The following is a 9,832-nucleotide window of genomic DNA, read 5'->3' as shown; positions in this document are numbered from 1 at the left end:
TACAGTGACAGAAATTATTCTGTCTAAATTTTTAATATATATATATTTATAGTTCATGATCCAACTACGCCACTCATTTTTAAGAAAATAACTCTTAAAAAGTTCGCAAATTTAAAATTTTTAGTAGAATAAAACTTTTAATACTGTAAAAGAAAATTGAGAAACAGGTTGCATTTTTTGTGGAGATAATGGGGTATAGGTTTCAACTTATCCGTAAATTTGAAACTCCTAAATTTTATAATGTTCTCTCTTCATTGAGCTTAATTTTTTCAACAGAGAAATATGTCGTAGAAGCAACTACAACATAATAGTTTTCGCCTTAAAGGCATATCAAGTTCTCAAATATGACTGAATGCTTCAATGAGATTTTTTTTTTGAAAATGTATTCTTCAATTATTTATATGTCAAATATTGCAAAGAGACATGTTTATATATTTTGTATGTATTTTATATCTATTTTGTGTGCAAACATTTAGGAAGAGAAAGACTTGAAGTTGAAAAAATTGTAGCTTGAATTAATGATAGCTTTTTTATGTACACTTTGTATTGACATTGATTCATAATAAATAGCTTATAATGTTTTGTTTGATTAAAATTTTTTTGTAAAATAACATTTGTTTTATTGGTAATTTTTGTATTGATATTTTATTCTTACTGCATTCTCCATTCAACAATAAAATGTATTTGCTCACGATTGTTCTTTATAAGTTAAATTGAACTTGCACATTTGATATGCAACAAATACGTAACAAATACGCAGTTTGCATATTGTAAATATGCAGCAAATACGTGGTTGATACAATCTTTCATTGTTCAAGACCATCAATTTTTTATCTTTCATTATATATGTTTCTGCTTCTTGTCGCATTCATCAATAGAAATCGAAGTTTTAGCTCCTGTTCAAAATGGGCTATTTTTTTTTTAGTTGATGAAAATTTGAATTTTATTTTCGTGAGAAGAAGTTATATGATTCATGTAAAATTTTCTAAGAATTGGGATGTGATTGTAGGTAGAAAAAGATTAATTATATTGAAACTATGTAGTTGATTACTTGTCCTCTCTTTAAAACTAATCAATCAAAGAAGAAAATATATTTTAACTTATCCTCTCTTTAAAACTAATCAATCAACTACATATTAATTGTGTATTTACTGCGTATCAATTGTATATTTGTTACATATTTATTACGTATAAGTTGTGTATTTACTACGTATTTATCGGTTGGAATGAAATATGGATTATTTTGAATTTATGGAAACTTGATTAATTGCAGCTTTATATATTTCATAAAATTGCCCTCCACCTCATACAAGATTTATAACAAAAAAATCAAGTATATTCATCCAGAAAACCATATTGCTTATTTAATTTCTTCAAATTTATATTTTCTTTACTATTAGAAGAAATGAAGTCAACCTTTAGTTCTCAAATTCTTTTGTGATATCAATGTTGATTCAAGCTTGTATTTGGTATTAAATTACGTTTATTTTCTAGAATTTATGTTTATCTGTAAATCTAAATAAATTGTCAAGGTAACGTCACTATTTTTTTTTTTTTTTACTGCGTATTTACTATGTATCGATAGCGTATCAAATGTACACTCAGGAATGAACTTGTAAGGAATAATGATTTTGATAAATGTCAAGATAAATTTACTGCATATTAATTGTATATCGAGAGTGTATCGAATGTGCATTCAGAACTGAACTTCTAACGAATAATTTTTTTTTTATAAACTGTCAAGATAAATTTGTTGTGTATTTAATGTGTATCAATAGTGTATCGAATGTGCATTTACAATTAAACTTGTAAGGAATACATTTTTTTTGTTACTGTTAAGATAAATTTGTTGTGTATTTACTGTGTATCGAGAGTGTGTTGAATGTGCATTCACAACTAAACTTATAAGGATTTTTTTTTTTGATAAACTGTTAAGATAAATTTGTTGCTTGTTTGCTGTATTTTTGCTGTGTATTTAAGAATGCAGTATTATATTATTTGAATGAATCAAATACAAAGAGAAAAATAAATCGCGATCTGCAAAACACAAATGAACACAACAAATTTACGTGAAAAACCAAAATCTAGGGATTTTCCTCGCATAACTTCCAAAATTACTCTTACAACCAAAATTTCTTTAGGGGGTGTTGCCCTTGGAAACCCTCACAAGGGCTCTACCCCTTAACTCTGTGACCTGATTGGGAAGGTCAAACCCTGTCAGATGGCGCTGTTCTCTTGGACCCCCAACAAATATGTGAAGCGTATAGAAGAAAATTTATCATTCCTTCAGGCTGCAGTTTTTTTCAACTTCAAGTCTTCCTCTTCCTAGACATTTGCATACCGCCTTTCAGACTTCACATCCTGTGGGTATATCATCTGCTTGAAGAATACAACTTCCTCCTCTAAACCAGTCTTCATCTTCATCAACTTTTCCTCATTTTTTATTTCTCGGCAGGTATCAAAAGTGTATTGAGTTGAAATCCTAAATATTAAGAAGCTTTTGTGGGTATTTTCATTTAAAAAGAGAGTGTGGATTCTAAACCCTAAATTTGTACGGAAAACTTATGTGCCAGATCGGTAGGCCAGACAAAGAGATAAATAATATACAAAATTCATATTAAATATCCATGTGTCCAATACACATGTCACGATTTATTTGGAGTTCGGACGCAGAGCTATGTCCGGACTCCGCGTAGAATAATTTCTCGAAAATTGAAAAGATTTATTTAAAAAAATAAAATGTGCCACCACTAATAATCTAAAACAATAAAAAATTATGAATACACTAACATTAATAAGATGGTAGGAATAAGAGAACTTAACAATGTTATATGTATTACATTTAGTATCTACTTCATTTATGGCTTTCCTGCTTGAAAATTTGTGATAATAAGTAACAACATTTCAACACACATATAGACAAAAGAAAATAACTCAGTAGATACTAAAATATTTATGCTGACAACAAAAAAAAAACACTCAATGAGGTTTAGATGAAATCATCCACAGTGTAGATAGATTAAAAGTGCCTCTCTTCCTCTTAATTTGAGAAGACTTGTAAAATATATAATATAGAATTATATTTGCGTGAATGTGAGGGAGATTGTTGGAGTTGCATTCAAATGATGACGGGTCGGATGATGGTGAATGAATTTTGACAATCAGATGATGGTGAAAAGACGACAACGCACATGCAATGATTGTTAGATGACGGCAATCGGGGGATGACAATCAAACAACGACAATCAAGCAATGGAGATGGCAAAAGCTAGTGGTATTAATTTGCAGTTGGCAAGTCTATTGGTTAATCTGAAATATGGGATAGGAGAATTTAGTGGTAATTTAAATAGTAGTAAAAATAGGTGCATTACATATTTTTTTAGTGTTTGGTTTTGAGAAAACAAAATATAATGTAAAAGTTTGAGGCATTTTTTTAGAGGACTTTCAAATATCACAGGTTCCTCTCCTTTTGAGTCCCTCCTTCGCATTCATAGCCCTGCCCACACATCCAAATATCTTTAAAGTCTTGTTCTAGTTGTTGATCTAGTTCAAGCCAAGTTATCTTTATCTACTTCATATAATGTTGATTGTCCTATAAAAAGCTCGTATTTATGATCCAAGAATTTGTCTCGATCGGTGAGTAAATCTTATTAGTTAGCTCTACCTAGAGGCGTAAACTAGTCAAGCTAAGATGAAGTCACCCTAGCTTGAGCTTGATTGATTAATTGAGTTCGAGCTTAATTCTCCGAGTTCGAGCTTAATTCTCTGAGTTCGAGCCATTTTGTTTATAATGAAAGAAAAAAATATTATTGTGATTCAAATAATTATTAAAATAAAATTATAAAAAGAATGAGAAATTAAAAGATATATAATAAATAATCACTTGATATAAAAAATTAAGATATACTTCTTAAATATATTTAATAGTTTTATACTTGAACTCGTGAATTCTAATATATTTTAAGTGTATTTTATATTACTATTTTTAAACAAGTTGGCTCGTGAGCTAACTAATCGAGTTGAGACTGGCTCAAGTTTGGCTTGTTAACTCATCAAGCTTACTCATGAACCATTTATCGAGCCAAGCTTAAGCAGGCTTGACTCACACACCCCTAACCCTAACAACTAATATTTATAAAGTAGACCTTAATTAGCAATTATTCAGTGAAGGATTACATGTTGATCAACTATTTGGCTAGTATATAGTTATATATATAACTAATTCTAAATGCACAAACACTAACCTCAATCTATAAATAGGAAGTCAAGGGGCAAGCTCAATTTATATAATTTTGCATGCATATCATTTTGCAATGAAGCACATTTTATAGAAAAATTTGATTATATCACTATAATTTTCTCTCTATTGTATTATTCTATTTTTCATTCAACATTCTCAGTATTAGAAGAGGAGTATTGCATGAAAAAGTTTAACATCCTAAAAGGTGTGATGAATGTGGAGCACGCCAATAACTAGAAGATGAGTATTACATAAAGCCGAACAATATCCCAACATAAGAGATGAATCCTTTAACTTGAAGAATAAGGAGTGTGTAGCTATTTACAAACTTGCTAAATTCGATAAGAGGATCACTTGAATGATTCAAGGACCATTGAAAAGAATACTAAGAACCACCCATAGAGTGGAACGAACTAAAGGATCATTTAATTATGTTGTAAAGAGAAGAAGACATTTTAGATGTAAAGGCTTGACCACTACTCTAATCATCGATGAAAATGTATTACCTTGAAAGTGAGGTGTTAACTTCAACTCTGTCAAGAAGAGAAGAGAATCGATAAGTGGATGCCACCGCTTTGTTACTTCTTCTCAAGGGAGATTGCTGAGGCCAAGCCTCCAACAAAATTCAAAATCTCTCATATGGATTGATATAAATGAAGGATGGAGCTCTAATGTTTCACTTATTGATACTAAAATGCAATGAAATGTAGATTATTCTAGAATTCACCTTTAAGATGGTTCTTGCATTTGCCACTCAACACCATCACCTCTTTTCCCAAGTTCAATGAGATATTCACAAAACAATTTGTGAGCATGCAAACATCATTAAAGAACTTTGAAGCTTTATTATAGATAACGCAAGAGCCGACTGAGTCATTGAGAGGTTTCATCACTTAATTGTAGAAGAAAATATTTAATGTGAATGATTTACAACGGTTTTCAACATCGCCAGTCTCACCCAAGTTCCACGACAAAGAGATTTAGGTAATGCAAAAAATTCTGCTTACAATTACAAAAAAACAAATATTTTTGGAAAGCATGAAGAAAACAAAAATAAAAATTTGTTTGTGATATGGAGAGCAAAGTTGTCAGAAATATGCCCAAAACAGGCTCTAAGTTGATTGCTTAAAATGTAAATAAAATAATAGAACCAAATGCTCAAACTTTAAAGAAGTGAACAAACAAAACCAAAATGCTAAAGTTAATATATTTAACTAAGAAGTTTAAGATAACTAATAGAAGTTTATGTTGCTCCATTTGTTGGAAGTTTAGAATCCAGCTTAAGAAATTATGGATCCAAAGCACAAAAAACTTAAGCAACTTCTTATGAGTATGAAATATGTCAGCCAGACATTAATAAGATTGATATAAAATAATGCGATCCAACTCAGTCCTCGTTTGATTCCTCCATTCCCTTTTTTTTTTTGTTTTTTTTAGCGGAAGTATAGGAGCGGGAAATGGAGAAATTTTTTTTTTTCAGATCAGCAGAAATACAGAGGTTCGGGAGGATTTGTAGAAATCCCGAGCGCTCTAACGCTGATCAACAAAGAGCAGGGTAATCATAGCGCTATAGATTTAGAGCCACGACACTGTGTAGGTCGCAACTTCTCGAACTTGAGCGCCATAGCGCTTCGAGGTTGACTGGACAATTTTCTTTCATGTTTTTCTCAAGGGTTGCGTCTCTTCGAGTTATTAACTTGACTTTATCTTGAATTGTGAGTAATTAGTAGTGGCGAAGCCATGATTATTTATTTGCGACGGGGGGCCACAAATTTCTAATTTGAAAAATACCGTCAAGCTTTTCATTTGAGCTTGAAATTGACATTATAGTTTTTTTTTTTATATCTAACTTAAGGTTTTCATACCTAATTTAAATAAAAATATAATTTAAAAATATTTTATAATAAGCAATAAATATATAATAAAGCTACATCTTATTAATATAAAAATATATAACAAATAATAATTAGCATGAGAAAATATATAAATAAAGAGAGAAATATAAATGAAAAAAAGGTATAAAATGGTATAATAAAAATCAACAAAAAAATAATTAACCTGGTAAGAGATAGTGGAAAATAAATAAATAAATTTAAATCATCTCACCATCATCGTAGAGAGAGAGAGAGAAAAGGAGCAAGTACAAAAGGCTGTTAGTGATAACAAAAAAATTGACAATAAAGAGAGTGGAGAGGAAAGAGGCAGTGAAAAAAAAAAATTACTCCCAATGATTGGCTATAGAAAAATTATTGTGTGTGGAATCCGAACGTGTTCGGAGGGAAATTCGGGCATGCCACGTCACCGGGGCCTGTGCATCCGGTGACATGGGGCATCCGAATTCGTCTCCGAATGCATTCGGATTCCGCACACAATAATTTCTCGTTTTTATAAGAGGGTTTTTTTTTTTTTATAGAGAAGAGAAAAGAGAGCGAGAGAGAAGAGAAATCTATACATATCTCTCCCCCAGTTTCATCGTGGATTTCTTGGTTGGTGTGGCTCTGTGATTATTTCTTTATTTTGAATTTTTTCATGTTAAATGCTAGTGTCATTTTACTTTCTACTGTTTTTTTACTTCCTTGTTTGTTTCATCACGAAATTTTACTTCCATCCCCAACATTTCCAATATCTAAAATTTTTATATCATCAAGGGACTCAAATTCATTTCATACAACATTTCACATCTTGTTATCACCATACAAATATTTTTAATCTCCAAATTTCTCTATATATCTAAAAAATTAGCCAGCTTCTCATTCATCATTTCTCTCTTCTTTTATTTAGAAAATAATGTTTTAAGCAAGCATTTCTCTTATTTAAAATTTTCTAATATTTCTCACAAAAAACACGTTGAGGACTCTCTTGGAGTCATTTTTTACATAAATATCTTCCAAGAATATAAAAAATAAACTTATTCAATTACTATTTTATAAAATGAGAAGAATATATTACAAGGAATAAGTTATACATTGGATATAAACAAAGAGCCAAATAATATAGTGGTTTGTTACTTTGCTCCACTTATCCTCCAAAATGGCACAAACAACCCTATAACATTTGAATCTTCATCATTTTACTTTCTTTTATGTTTATATATTATTTCCTTAACTTTAGAAAGAACTGAATCATACATCTCATAAATTAAATGCAAGTAAGATTTATTTGTATCCGCAACTCTTAAGCATTTTAAATAATATTAATAAAATATATAATATATTTAACTTTATCCCAACATAAGTCATTAAGGTTTCGTTTGGAACGATTTTTTTATTGCTTATTGAAATAGCTTTTTACTTTAAAAATTAAAATTTTTATACTAAAATACTGCTTTAAAAAGTTGTAAGAAAGCCATCCTAAAAGAAGCCTGATTATTTTTTCTTCCACATATTTTACCTTTCAAATATTATATTTGTAATAAAATAAATGTTTTTGACTAGTCACAGCTTGAATAGTTTTTTTTTTTTTTTTAAAAAAAAATTTTAAAGCTTCTCGACAGCAAAATAATTGAGATAAAGAAGTTTTAGCCATAGAAAGTATTTTCAAAGTTGAGAAATCATTGAAGATAGAAACTCTCATAAAATGATTAATGGTAAATTTATAATATTTGCTCTATAAGTAAACCACCTGCTCTACAAATTGAAGCATTGTCAATAATAATTTGAACAATATTTGAAATACCTCTCATGTGAAGCACATTTACTCCTCAGAAATTTACATGTGAAGCACATTTTACTCCCCAGAAATTAGCGTAATTAAACCTTGAATTAATACTAATTAATTTTTATTAGATAATTCTATTACCCACTTAATTAATGATGAACTAATAAAAAAGGTCAAAAAAATCCCTCCACCTAAATTTACTCGTTGGAGCCAAAGTAGGGAGAACAAATATTCAGCCAAAGCTGTCACAATCAATGTTAAATCCAGTTTTGGTTATGGTAAGGGTGTCAATATTTGACAGGACACGAAAATTTGATCCGGACCCCCAGGTTGGACCCGACCCGATTTCAAAACGTTTAATTTAAAAAATTTGGATTCCCGCCCGCTGCCCCGCGCGCCCACTGCCCTGCGCCCGCTGACCCGTGTCCGCCACCTCGACCGCCGTCCGCCCGCCGCCGTTCCGACATTCCGGCGCTGAAAGAACCCAAATACAGGTCGGGTCGGGTCAACCCGGCAACCCGACGGGTCGGGTCCGAGTCAGAATTTTCGACCCTACCTATCCGGTTCGGGCTAGGATTGACCCGTTTAAACCCCGGGTTAGCTCGACCCGAGCCGAAACCCGATTTTGACACCTCTATGCTTTATGCTTACAATCACAAAAACAAAATTTTTTGGAAAGCATGGAGAAAACAACAATAAAAATGTGATTGTGATACGGAAAGCAAAGTAGTCAGAAATATGCCCAAAACAGGCTCTAAGTTGATTGCTTAAAATGTAAATAAAATACTAGAATCAAATGTTCAAACTTCAAAGAAGAAGTGAACAAACAAAACCAAAATGCCTAAGTTAATATATTTAACTAAGAAGTTTATGATAACTAATAGAAGCTTATGTTGCTCCATTTGTTGGTAGTTTAGAATCCAGCTTAAAAAATTATTGATCCAAAACATAAGAACTTAAGCAACTTCTTATGAGTATGAAATATGCCAGCCAGACATTAATAAGATTGATATAAAATAATGCAATTCAACTCATGCCTCATTTGGTTCTTCGATTCCGTGTGAAATCTGCTTGTGTTTATCTATGGGATGATATTGTTGTCTTAAACCTCAAGTCATTTTCTCATGCTCATTGGGGGGATTTACCACCAGCTTAGATTCGGGTGGCTTGCACATGAAATTTTTGTATTTGTACAATGTCAGGAGCTGTGTCCCGAGCGCTCCAGTGCTGATCGATAGAGAGTACAGCGTTGTAGCGCTCTAGATTCAGCACCACAGCACTGTGTAGGTCACAGCTCTGCGAACTTGAGCGCCACAACACTTCGAGGTGGACTGAAAATTTTTCTTTCTAATTTTCTCTCAAGGGTTGCGTCCCTTCGAGTTATTAACATGACTTTCTCTTTTATTGTGAATAATTAGAACATGAAGAACTGTGATAACAATGTAAGAGAGAAGAGAAAGAGTGAGTAAAATATAAAAGAGATATGTACTTATTTCTCCCCATTTTCATAGTGGATTTCTTGGTTGGTGTGGCTCTCTGCTTTTTCCCTATTTTAAATTTTCAACGTTAAATTCTTATATCCTTTTACTTTCTGCAATTTTTTTTTTACTTTTTTTTTTAATTTCATCACGATGTTTTACTTCCATCCCCAACACATATTGCAATCTCTAAAATTTTTATATCATCAAGGGATTCAAATTCATTTCATGCAGCATTTCACATATTGTTATCACTATACAAATATTTTTAATCTCCAATTTCTAAATTTTTTTAAAAAAATTAACCAGCTTCTCATTCATCATTTCTCTCTTCTTTCATTTAGAAAATAATATTTCAAGCAAGCATTGCTCTTATTTGAAATTTTCAAATATTTCTCACAAAAAACGTTGAGGGCTCCCTTGGAGTCATTTTTTACTTGAATATCTTTCAAGAATA

Source organism: Dendrobium catenatum, unplaced genomic scaffold (assembly GCF_001605985.2).
Source record: "Dendrobium catenatum unplaced genomic scaffold, ASM160598v2 original_scaffold_101648, whole genome shotgun sequence".
Lineage (NCBI taxonomy): Eukaryota > Viridiplantae > Streptophyta > Magnoliopsida > Asparagales > Orchidaceae > Dendrobium > Dendrobium catenatum.
This window is presented reverse-complemented; position numbering follows the sequence as displayed.